The sequence below is a fragment of the Castor canadensis genome, chromosome 5, assembly GCF_047511655.1.
Source record: "Castor canadensis chromosome 5, mCasCan1.hap1v2, whole genome shotgun sequence".
NCBI classification, from domain to species: Eukaryota; Metazoa; Chordata; class Mammalia; order Rodentia; family Castoridae; genus Castor; species Castor canadensis.
This window is the reverse complement of record NC_133390.1, coordinates 157,263,675-157,272,832: the sequence shown is the minus strand read 5'-3', so window position 1 is coordinate 157,272,832 and position 9,158 is coordinate 157,263,675. Positions and strand designations below refer to the sequence as shown.

The following is a 9,158-nucleotide window of genomic DNA, read 5'->3' as shown; positions in this document are numbered from 1 at the left end:
CCCTGTTCTCAGCTGACCCCCCCACCTCCCCAGGTCCTGTGTCGTCCTCCAGTCCCTTCCTGTGAGGTGGATCTGTCTTTATCTAGCCCATCCTTCATTTGGTTTTCCTTTAACAAACCATCTCCTGCTGGAACCCCTGGTTCTTTTGATAACTGTCTACTGGGCACCTCCTGAGGCCAAGCCCTGTGTTGGAGTCAAAGATGAATGGATTGATCCTTGTCCCACGGATGGGACACCTGACCTCCAGTGTGGTCAGCTCATGACTTAGAAAAGAACATTACTACTCCTCCCAACAAGCACAGGCAGCTGTCATTTTATTCCCACCTTATAAATGAGGAAACTGAGGCACAGAGAGGCGAAATGAATTGTCCAGGGTCACACACCCAGTAAGCTGGGATTTGAACCCAGCAAGTCTGGCTCCAGACTCCAGGATCTGAGCCACTCCTTGTAGGACCCCCTCCCCCGGATTGTATTTGCTCTCCCAGGGCAGTAAGTGCTCACATTCGTCAGTTTCCCTAGCACCCCCAGCCCCACGCACTCTCAAAGTGAGCTGGTGGAATGCATATGCCCTGGGAGGACATTGAGCTCCCTGAACTAAGCCAGACATGGAAAGTTTTGCATGGCCGCCCTGACATGTAGAACACAAAAAAGAAATAAATCAAATACACACAGATTACAACAAAACAGTGGTGATCGGGGGCGGGGTGGGGGGAGACAAGGGGAGGTGGAGGTAACAGGTATGCGGGTTGAACAGGTTCTGGAGCGCTAATGTACAGAGGCGATAGAATTACAGTGTATATTCAGGTTAACTGAGTAGATTTTAGCTACTCGCACCACAAAACCAACGAGCAACCGTGTGAGACAAGGGATATGTTAATTTGCTTCTATGGTAACAGGTTTACTACCATAACACCATATATGTGCCTTAAATATACATCATAAAACTTATTTCTTTTAAAAAATGCAAGGGCTGGGGAGTGGCTCAAGTGGTAGCCCACTTGTCTACAAAATGCAGTTGGGGACTGGGTGTGGTGGCTTGCATCTGTAATCCCAGTTACTCAGCAGGCAGAGATCAGGGCTGGGGGCATGGCTTACATGATGGAGCCCTACCTAGCAAGGATAAGGCCCTGAGTTCAAACTCCAGTACTGCCAAAAAATAATCCGCAAATGTAGTTGGTTGGAGGGAGGAGGGTTAGGCTTCTCTCTTCTGCTAGACTGGGGTTTTTAAGGTCAGGGACCTTATAGACAATAGACACTAGATTGAATTAAAGTGACAAGGGCAGTTTGGTCAGCAGCCCGATGGGTGGGCTGAATAGGCAAATGCAGGAGATGCCACCCCCAAGTCAGCAGGAAGCATCCATCCCTCATCTGCTCACCTCCGGTCATTCATTCCTTCGCCACTCGCCCATGGCGCTGCTCTTCTGGGCCCCAGAAAGCACCCATGTGCGTCTGCCGCCCTCAGGCCCTGGCAGCAGTGGGTGGAGACAGAATTCACACTGGCAATTGCTTTCCCAAGAGCAAGTGATGTTCTTTTTTGGTTTTTGGCAGTACTGGGGTTTGAACTCAGGTAGGCAAGTGTTCTACCACTTGAGCCACACCCGCACCCCTTTTGGCTTTAGTTATTTTCCAGGTAGGCTCTTGTGTTTTTGCCTGACATTTAGATACTCCTACCTATAGCCTCCTGGGTAGCTGGAATGACAGGCACATACCACCATGCCTGGCTTATTTGTTGAGATGGGGGTCTCACTAATTTTTTTACCTGGGCTGGCCTTGAAATGAGATCCTCCTGATCTCCACCTCCTGAGTAGCTGGAATTACAGGCATGAGCCACTATACCCAGCAACATGTTGTTCTTGAAAGCGTTCTGTATTTTGATGGTCATAAGGAAAAGGTCAGAATTCCCCTTTTGCAGCTGTGGCTGCCGTCCCTGGTATGGAGCCCAGTCTAATGAAGGTCCTGAATGGAGATCTTTGGTTCTAAAAGAGAATATGACATGACCTTGGGGGGTCGGTAGAGACAGGTAATAAAGAAGACAAAGGTTGGCAGAGTTCCAAAGCTCAGGGTGACTCTGAGTGTATTTGTCCTGCGGGGCTTTTGGTAATCAGCCTGGGCTTGACTTGCATCCTAACCCTGCTGCTTTCTAGCTGTGTGACTTTGGATAAGTCACACAGTGTCTCTGCGCCTCCTTTGCCTCATCATGGACTCCATGCGCTGCAGCTGGTTGGAGATGAATGAAGTACCTAAGTACTCAGTAAGGACGACTCAGCAGCGCCACCCCAGGGGCAGGGTTGGGGTGGCAAACATGCAGAGTCCCTGCCACACCTGCTGTGTGATTTTAGCAAGGCAGGTCAGCTCTCAGAGCCAGTATCTCCTCCTCTCTAAGACACTGCTTATCCTGGCAGGAGGGACTGTGGAGCGTTAAATAAATAAATAAAAGGAAGAGCAGTGAGCCGGGTGTATGGCGGCCCTCGGTCTGAGGCTGACAGGGGAGGGGGGACGTGAGACCCTACTTGAAAAGTAGCTAAAGCAAATAAGGGCCAGGGCTGGGGCTCAAGTGGAAGAGCTCCTGCCTGGCAAGTGCAAGGTTCTGAGTTCAAGCTCTAGCACTGCCAAAACAAAAAAGCGATGGGAATATGGCGTGGTGTGTCCACTCAGTGAAAGCGAGGAGAGCTAGGGGACCCTTCCCCGGTCCTCACAGAACTCACACTATGACAGCTCAGCTTCCAGATGCCTCAGTCTCCTCTGGGCCAGCCTCAAAGCCACCCAGACCCTGCATCACCTCCTCCTGGCGCTGGAGCCAGGTCCCAGGATGTCACACCTGAAAGTCTTCATTCATTAATGCAGCCGGCTTGCCCTTCTCACTTCACACATATGTACACACATGCACTCACACACACACACACACACTCCACATAACACACCCAAACACACACTCATATACCCCCCGCACCAAAACACACACTCACACACACACCCACTCACACTCACACCCCAAAACAGTCACACATATACACAGACCCCCCCTTACACAGCACATGCTAAAACACATATCACATACATATACCCACATTTATACATGTACACACACACACACACACACACACGGGGTCGCCAGCTTTGGGAGGCCAAGCTCAGTCTGGGACTTGTGTCTCATTTTCCACAGGGGATAACACAGACTGAACTGAAGCACGTGTGCCAATTGTGTGTCAGGCGTCTTTGGGTGACTCGCGACATGGAAGATGCAGCCCGCTCTGACGTGAGTGTGAAAGGGGTCACTGGGCTCATGTAACGTGCAGCCTATGGGTTTCAGGAAGAGCTGAATCCAGGTGCTCAAAAGAAATCTTCAGGACCGGGTTTCTCTCCGTGACTTGATCCTGCTTTCCTTTGCATTTGGCTTCACTTGCCAATGGAGTGGCAGAGATGGTGGCCAGAGGCCTGCTCTTTCTTAACGCTTCTTAATGTCTTCTAAAGTTCTTGGACAGATTGCCGCTGGCCCTGCTGAACTCTAAACCAATCACAGGAGCCCGGGTGGAGGAAGACACTTGTTGGCCAATACAGTTAGGGTGGGGTGGGAGGACAGCCAGGGGCCAAGGCCAGGTTGAAATGGCTTCTGGGAGAGGGGTGGGGTCCAGGCTCTGCTCAAGAAAGATGAGGCTGACCAGGGTCTACTGTCTGCCCCACAGATTGACGGCTACGGACCTGCAGAGGGCTGGCCTGGTGGGTCACAGTGGACACCAGGTAGGTGGAAGGGTAGCAGTGTCCAAAAGAACCGCCCTGCTCGGGGGGTGGCCTGAGGACCCAGAGTCCCAGCTTCTCCCCAGGTCAGCCCCTCACCTGGGCCTGATTTTAAGCAGAGCCCAGGTGGTTCCTGTGCACATCAAGGCTGAGAAGCACAGCTCCAGGGAGCCTGGCCATGAAGGGGAAGAGAGGCAAGGGACAGCTGGAGGACAAGTGAGTCAAGGCGGGAGGGACATTGATCCTTCCTGAGATGGGGAGCAATGGAAAATGTGGGCGGAGCTCCGTTTTCGTTAGCTTTCTGTTCACAGCATGAAATGCCACCAGCATTTCGCAGAACCCCGTGTCAGCTTCGCGAAAGCCAGACTCCTATCAAGTGCGACCTGGCTGTACTTGTTGCCTGAAAGAATGAACGTTGTCCTGGTGAAGGTGCTTCCCAAGACTTCCCACGGGTGGGTGCGGGGCCACCTTGCCCTCCACCAGATCCTTCATTGCTGGGCTCCTGGAGATTATGGGGTGACCACCAAGAGCCAGCTCCACCTCCTCTCTGTCCCCTCTTCGCGCACCTTCACTCGCTGCCCTAGGCCTGCAGGGCCTCAGGTGTTCGGGAAGAAGGTCCTGACAAAAGGAGGTTGAGAGGGCAAATGCTGGCATCAGCCATGCACCCCAGTCATCAGGCTCTGACCCCTCTGGGCCTAGGATCTGGGTGGCTTTGTGCGCGTGTGGCACTCCTCTTGAGGCAGGGCCCAGTCCCAGGAACCCCCAGGATGTGGTGTCTTGGCTATGAGGTGGTAAAGGAGTTCCACTTTATACATCCCGACCCCATGTGATACTAGTGGGGAAACTGAGGCTAGAGCAGCATGGAGGACTCCTCTAGGACATAGCAGGGCACCCCTGAGGCCTTGAGCACTGCTGCCTCTCTCAGTTCCTGCCCTCTGCCAGAAGGCCTCTGTTTCCTTACAGCTGTGTGGAAACCTCTCTAAGCCTGAGCTTCCTCATCTGTAAGACAGGGGTGGTAAACAGTCACCTGCTGGGGTGGTAGTGAGGATGGGATGAATTGACCCATTTCTGGGCACAGTAAAATTAAATTGCTGATTAGTCCTATTTTCAATGGGGAGACTGAGGCATGGGGAAGTTAAATATCTTAGTCTGCCAATGAATGAGGATTGGAATCCAAGAATTCTGACTTTCGGGATCCTTATCTTGAAGTAGAGAAAATGAAACTGCTGACCTTGAAAGGTGTCTGAGAAAAATATTAAAATAGTAAACTAGATCCTGAAAGCCAAGGGCCAGCACTGGCATTAAAAAAAGAAAGAAAAGAAAAGCATCTTTATACAAGTAGCCTCATGTGCTAAGCATGAGAAATGTGAATCGGTGAGGTCATGGCTCTTCCTTGTGGCCAACCAGGAAACTGCACCTGCCTGGCCCTACCCATCCCCTGCCAGAGTCCTGGTGCCTGGGCCATTCTTGGTCTTCCCTTCACCCATTTGAAGCATATGCAGTTTCCAGCCTGTGCTCCGCTTGTCTCTGGGGAGCGGGGTGAGGTGGAAGTTCTGACTGGGGTTTCTCACAGTTCCTGAGGTTTTCCCCTCCGGAACTTTGCTCAAGCTGTTTGCTCTGCCTGGTGGCAGTGGCTCAAATTATCCCCCTGTTTTTTGTTCGTGTGACGTCATCATATGAGACAGGTACCATTATCACTCCGTTTTTACAAAAGAGGAAACCGAAGTTCAGAGAGTAAGTGGAAGGGTAAGATTTGAACTCAGGTCTACCAAAGTCTCTAAAGCCTGAGTCTTTCACATTCGCACCATAGAGGGGGACAGGAGCCCCTCCTTCCCAGAACTCAGGACTGAATTGTGTGAATTCCATGCCAAGGAAAGGCTCAGGGCTGTCACCCATGTGGGATCCCACATTCCCCAGCACGGTTATCCACTGCAAAGGTCTTAGGGTTCCGGGCTTTTGACCTACAACTCTAAATGTGCGTCATCTTGGCTTTCTTGACATGCCCGGGCAGGTGCTATGAAGCACCTACCTCTTCTTCCTTCCTTCCTTCCTTCCTTCCTTCCTTCTTTCCTTCCCTCCTTCCTTCTTTCCTTTCCTCCTTCCTTCTTTCCTTCCCTCCTTCCTTCTTTCTCTCCTTCCTTCCTTCCCTTACTTCCCTTCCTCCTTCCTTCCTTCCTTCCAGTACTGGATTTTGAACTCAGGCCTCATATTTACTAGTTAGGCTCTCTACCACATAAGTCATGCCCCCAATCCTTTTTGTGCTGGCCATTTTTGACATAGGGTCTCGCTTAATTCCCTGGGTGGGCCTGAACCAAAAATCCTCCTATTTGTGCTTCCCACATGGCTAGGATGACAGGCATGCATTACGGTGCCAAGCCATTGGTGAGGATGAGGTCTTGTGAACTTTTATCCCTGGCAGGCATGGAACCACATTCCTCATGATCCTTATGAGCAGTTAGGATTGGAGGCTTGAGCCACTGTGCCCACCGGGAATGCCTTTCTTATACCCCAGAGGAAGACCCAGTGAGGAGAGTGGCCGACCAGAGCCTCGGGCTCAGGGAAACCAGGGAGCGCTTTCTTCAGCAGCACTTTACTTCTTCCTTTACTTCTAAGAGGATTAGAACTTCCTGGTTCTACATTTTACTGGAATGCCATCACCCTGCTGGCTGGAGATCCCACCAGCTTCAGAGGGTCCCAGAGAATAATCAGACTGTCAATCAGACGGAAGGCCTGAAGTGGAGGCCACTCACGGTCCGCCTTCTCCCACTTGAGCACATGCCTTTGGTTTGGTTCTAGAGGGGGCTCTGCCTCAAGCAGCCCTGTGCTCAAATCCCCTCCCATGGGATTGACGTTGGCATGGCCAAACCCAAGCCCAAGGGGACAGACTGTTGGGGTTTGACTGAGGAGCTTACTAGAGGGAAGATAAACGCCACAGCCTCCGAGGTGGAGTTGGAGAGTTCTGCAGGACTGCCAGAGGCCCTTCCTTACCCTATGGATGCCGCTGGGTTCCTGTAACTGACAGCATAGGCATTAGAAGAAGACGAGAAGACACTGATTGGAGACACTAGGTACTAGAAGATATCAGCTACCACGAGGTCATGGCCATGGTTTTGCTGGAGACCTCTCTGGCTTCTGGCCTTGACCCCCTCCCCATTGAAGAAACTGCCTTTAGGAGACAAGGCACTCTTAACAGATAGGAGAAGAACCCTGAGAGGCGATGGGACTGGTAGGAGGTCCCCAGGAAGTTGGTGGCCAAACTGGGATTTGAACGCCAGCCTCAGGATGACCAGGCAGGGGGCCCTTTAAGCTCTGGTTTTCTGGCTTTCACCATAATCATGAACAGCCCCCAGGAAGCAGCAAGAAGCTTCCAGATGAGTCAGTTCTCCATGGCTCTACCACAGGGGAGGGGAGAAACGGGAGCCTCTCCTGCCCAAGGGGGAACCATCTCTTCTGCCTCCTGCCTGTGACCCAATCTCAGCAAGGAGCCCAGATAGGCAGAGGTGGCATCTATGTGGCAGTGCAGAAGTGTGGCCCAGGACCACTCTACTCATTGGCCACCTCCCCCACCCCAGCCTACCTCCACAGTGGGCAGAGGGAATCTGGGGAATGGAACAGGAGAACAATTATAAAAAAATTCCTCTAGACTCAGAAATCAGTTGGTCCTCCATGAAAGACTGGAAATGTAGAGTAGTGGGCTATCCCAGCACAAGTTCTTCATTGTAGTGGGATAGACCTGGAACTTAGTCTTAACACTATGATTGTAATGACCACAATCATTCAATTTAATACTGAGGGAATGGGTTAGCCTAGAAACACAATGGCAATATCTTTATTATGGAGTGAGATATTTCAAACACTGACTACAGCTATGGAGTGGGCTATCTCAGGAACCCCACTGTGACACTTGTCTCTGTGGAGCTGGCTGTCCTGGAGTCTAGCTTTGGCAAGGTTGATCACAACCTGGATTCTGTGTCTTTGCACCTGCTCTTAGCACCCTTCAGAAAGGATGCAGGCCACTGAAGAAGGAGGTGAGATTGGGGAGCCGTGGGGAGGACATGAGGAAGAAAACTTACATCTAAATAGTCAATTGAAGAATGAAGCAGGGAAAAAGCATTAAGTGTACACCTACTGTATGCTGAGCTCCAAATTTCTGGTTTAATCCTCACAACAACCTTCAGCATAAGGATTATAGACAAGGAAAGGCACTGAGAGGCATAACTAGCTTCCTTAAGACACCACAGAGCCGTATGTGCCTGTGTGTGCCTGTGTGTGTCTCTGTGTGTTGTGCATGTGTGTCTGTGTGTGCTGCATCTGTGTGTGACTACACATGGGTGTGTGTGGCTGCAGGCTCATGTGTGTCTGTGCATCTGTGGAATCTGCTCTGTGTGAATACTTGCAATGTTGCAGAAAGTGTTCACACCTCTAATCTGACTCCCCAAGGTGCTCAACCTGTCCCCGCTCAAGTTTGTTCCCAATTGTAAGGTAACTGAGCCACTGTGGAGTCTCCTTTCTGGGTCAGACACTGACAGGGGAAGATTGTCAACCTTCTGTGAGGTCTTCTTGTTCCTCAGAGAAATCTCAAAATTCCCCCAGAATTCATACCTTCCATACAGAACATCCAGAATTCCTGAGGACCGTTGGCCTCTCTTTGGGGGAACCTCTCTATTTCTGAAAGTTTGTTGGTTTGTTTCTGAAGGAATTCCAGCAATAGTTCAGCATTTCCTCAGGAAACAGTGGTGCCAGGAAAAAGTAAAGCCTCTGTGGGAGCCCCATCAAAGCTGGGGTACTCCATTACCAAACAGCGTTCTTCAGAATATGTGTGTTCCTGAGAGGATTCTGACCGGAAATAGGTTCAGAACTTTCCAGAATTGCCCATCACTGTTCCTGGTTCTGTTTCCCCCATGGGACATGGGGGGCTTTCACAACAGGTCCCACTCTGTTGGTGGCCAACTGTGCAAACTTGACTGTGTCCCTTCCTTCTGCTGGGTCCAGATTCCCTCTAGGAACTGGCCTTTTACACCCCTCTGTGGAACAGGGATGTAATGTGCAAACTGTGACATTACACAGTTGTCACCAGTGACTCTTCCTGGACTTGTCACAGCGTGGGAAGGGGGAATGTCAGAGCCAGAGGAGGCTGTGACCAGAGAGGTGAAGGGGCTGAGCAAGGGCACACCATGAGTGCTGAACAGGAAGAGATCAAAGTGACCCGATTGTAGCACTCCTTGTAATTCCACCCCCTGTGCCTTCCAGGCACCCTGGTGTACCCAGCGCCCTCAGGGTAACACTGATGTGAGAACTGAGAGTCACTCCCTAGGTCACCAAGCCAAAGAGCTGTGGTCAGGAGGCTGGCGGACCTCCCGCCTGCCTGCAGTATCTTTGCCATTTCCCATGTCACAGCACAAGAGGAAGATAAACAGCCCCAC

General features: G+C 51.2%; 1 long non-coding RNA gene across 1 annotated transcript; it reads left to right on the top strand.

Moving 5' to 3' along the window:
- The first annotated feature begins 3,187 nt into the window (after window positions 1–3,187).
- LOC141423132 (uncharacterized) lies at window positions 3,188–3,944 on the top strand. The gene is made up of 3 exons (XR_012447783.1): window positions 3,188–3,256; window positions 3,684–3,738; window positions 3,855–3,944. It is a non-coding gene; the product is annotated as an uncharacterized lncRNA (long non-coding RNA).
- The last annotated feature ends 5,214 nt before the right edge of the window (window positions 3,945–9,158 follow it).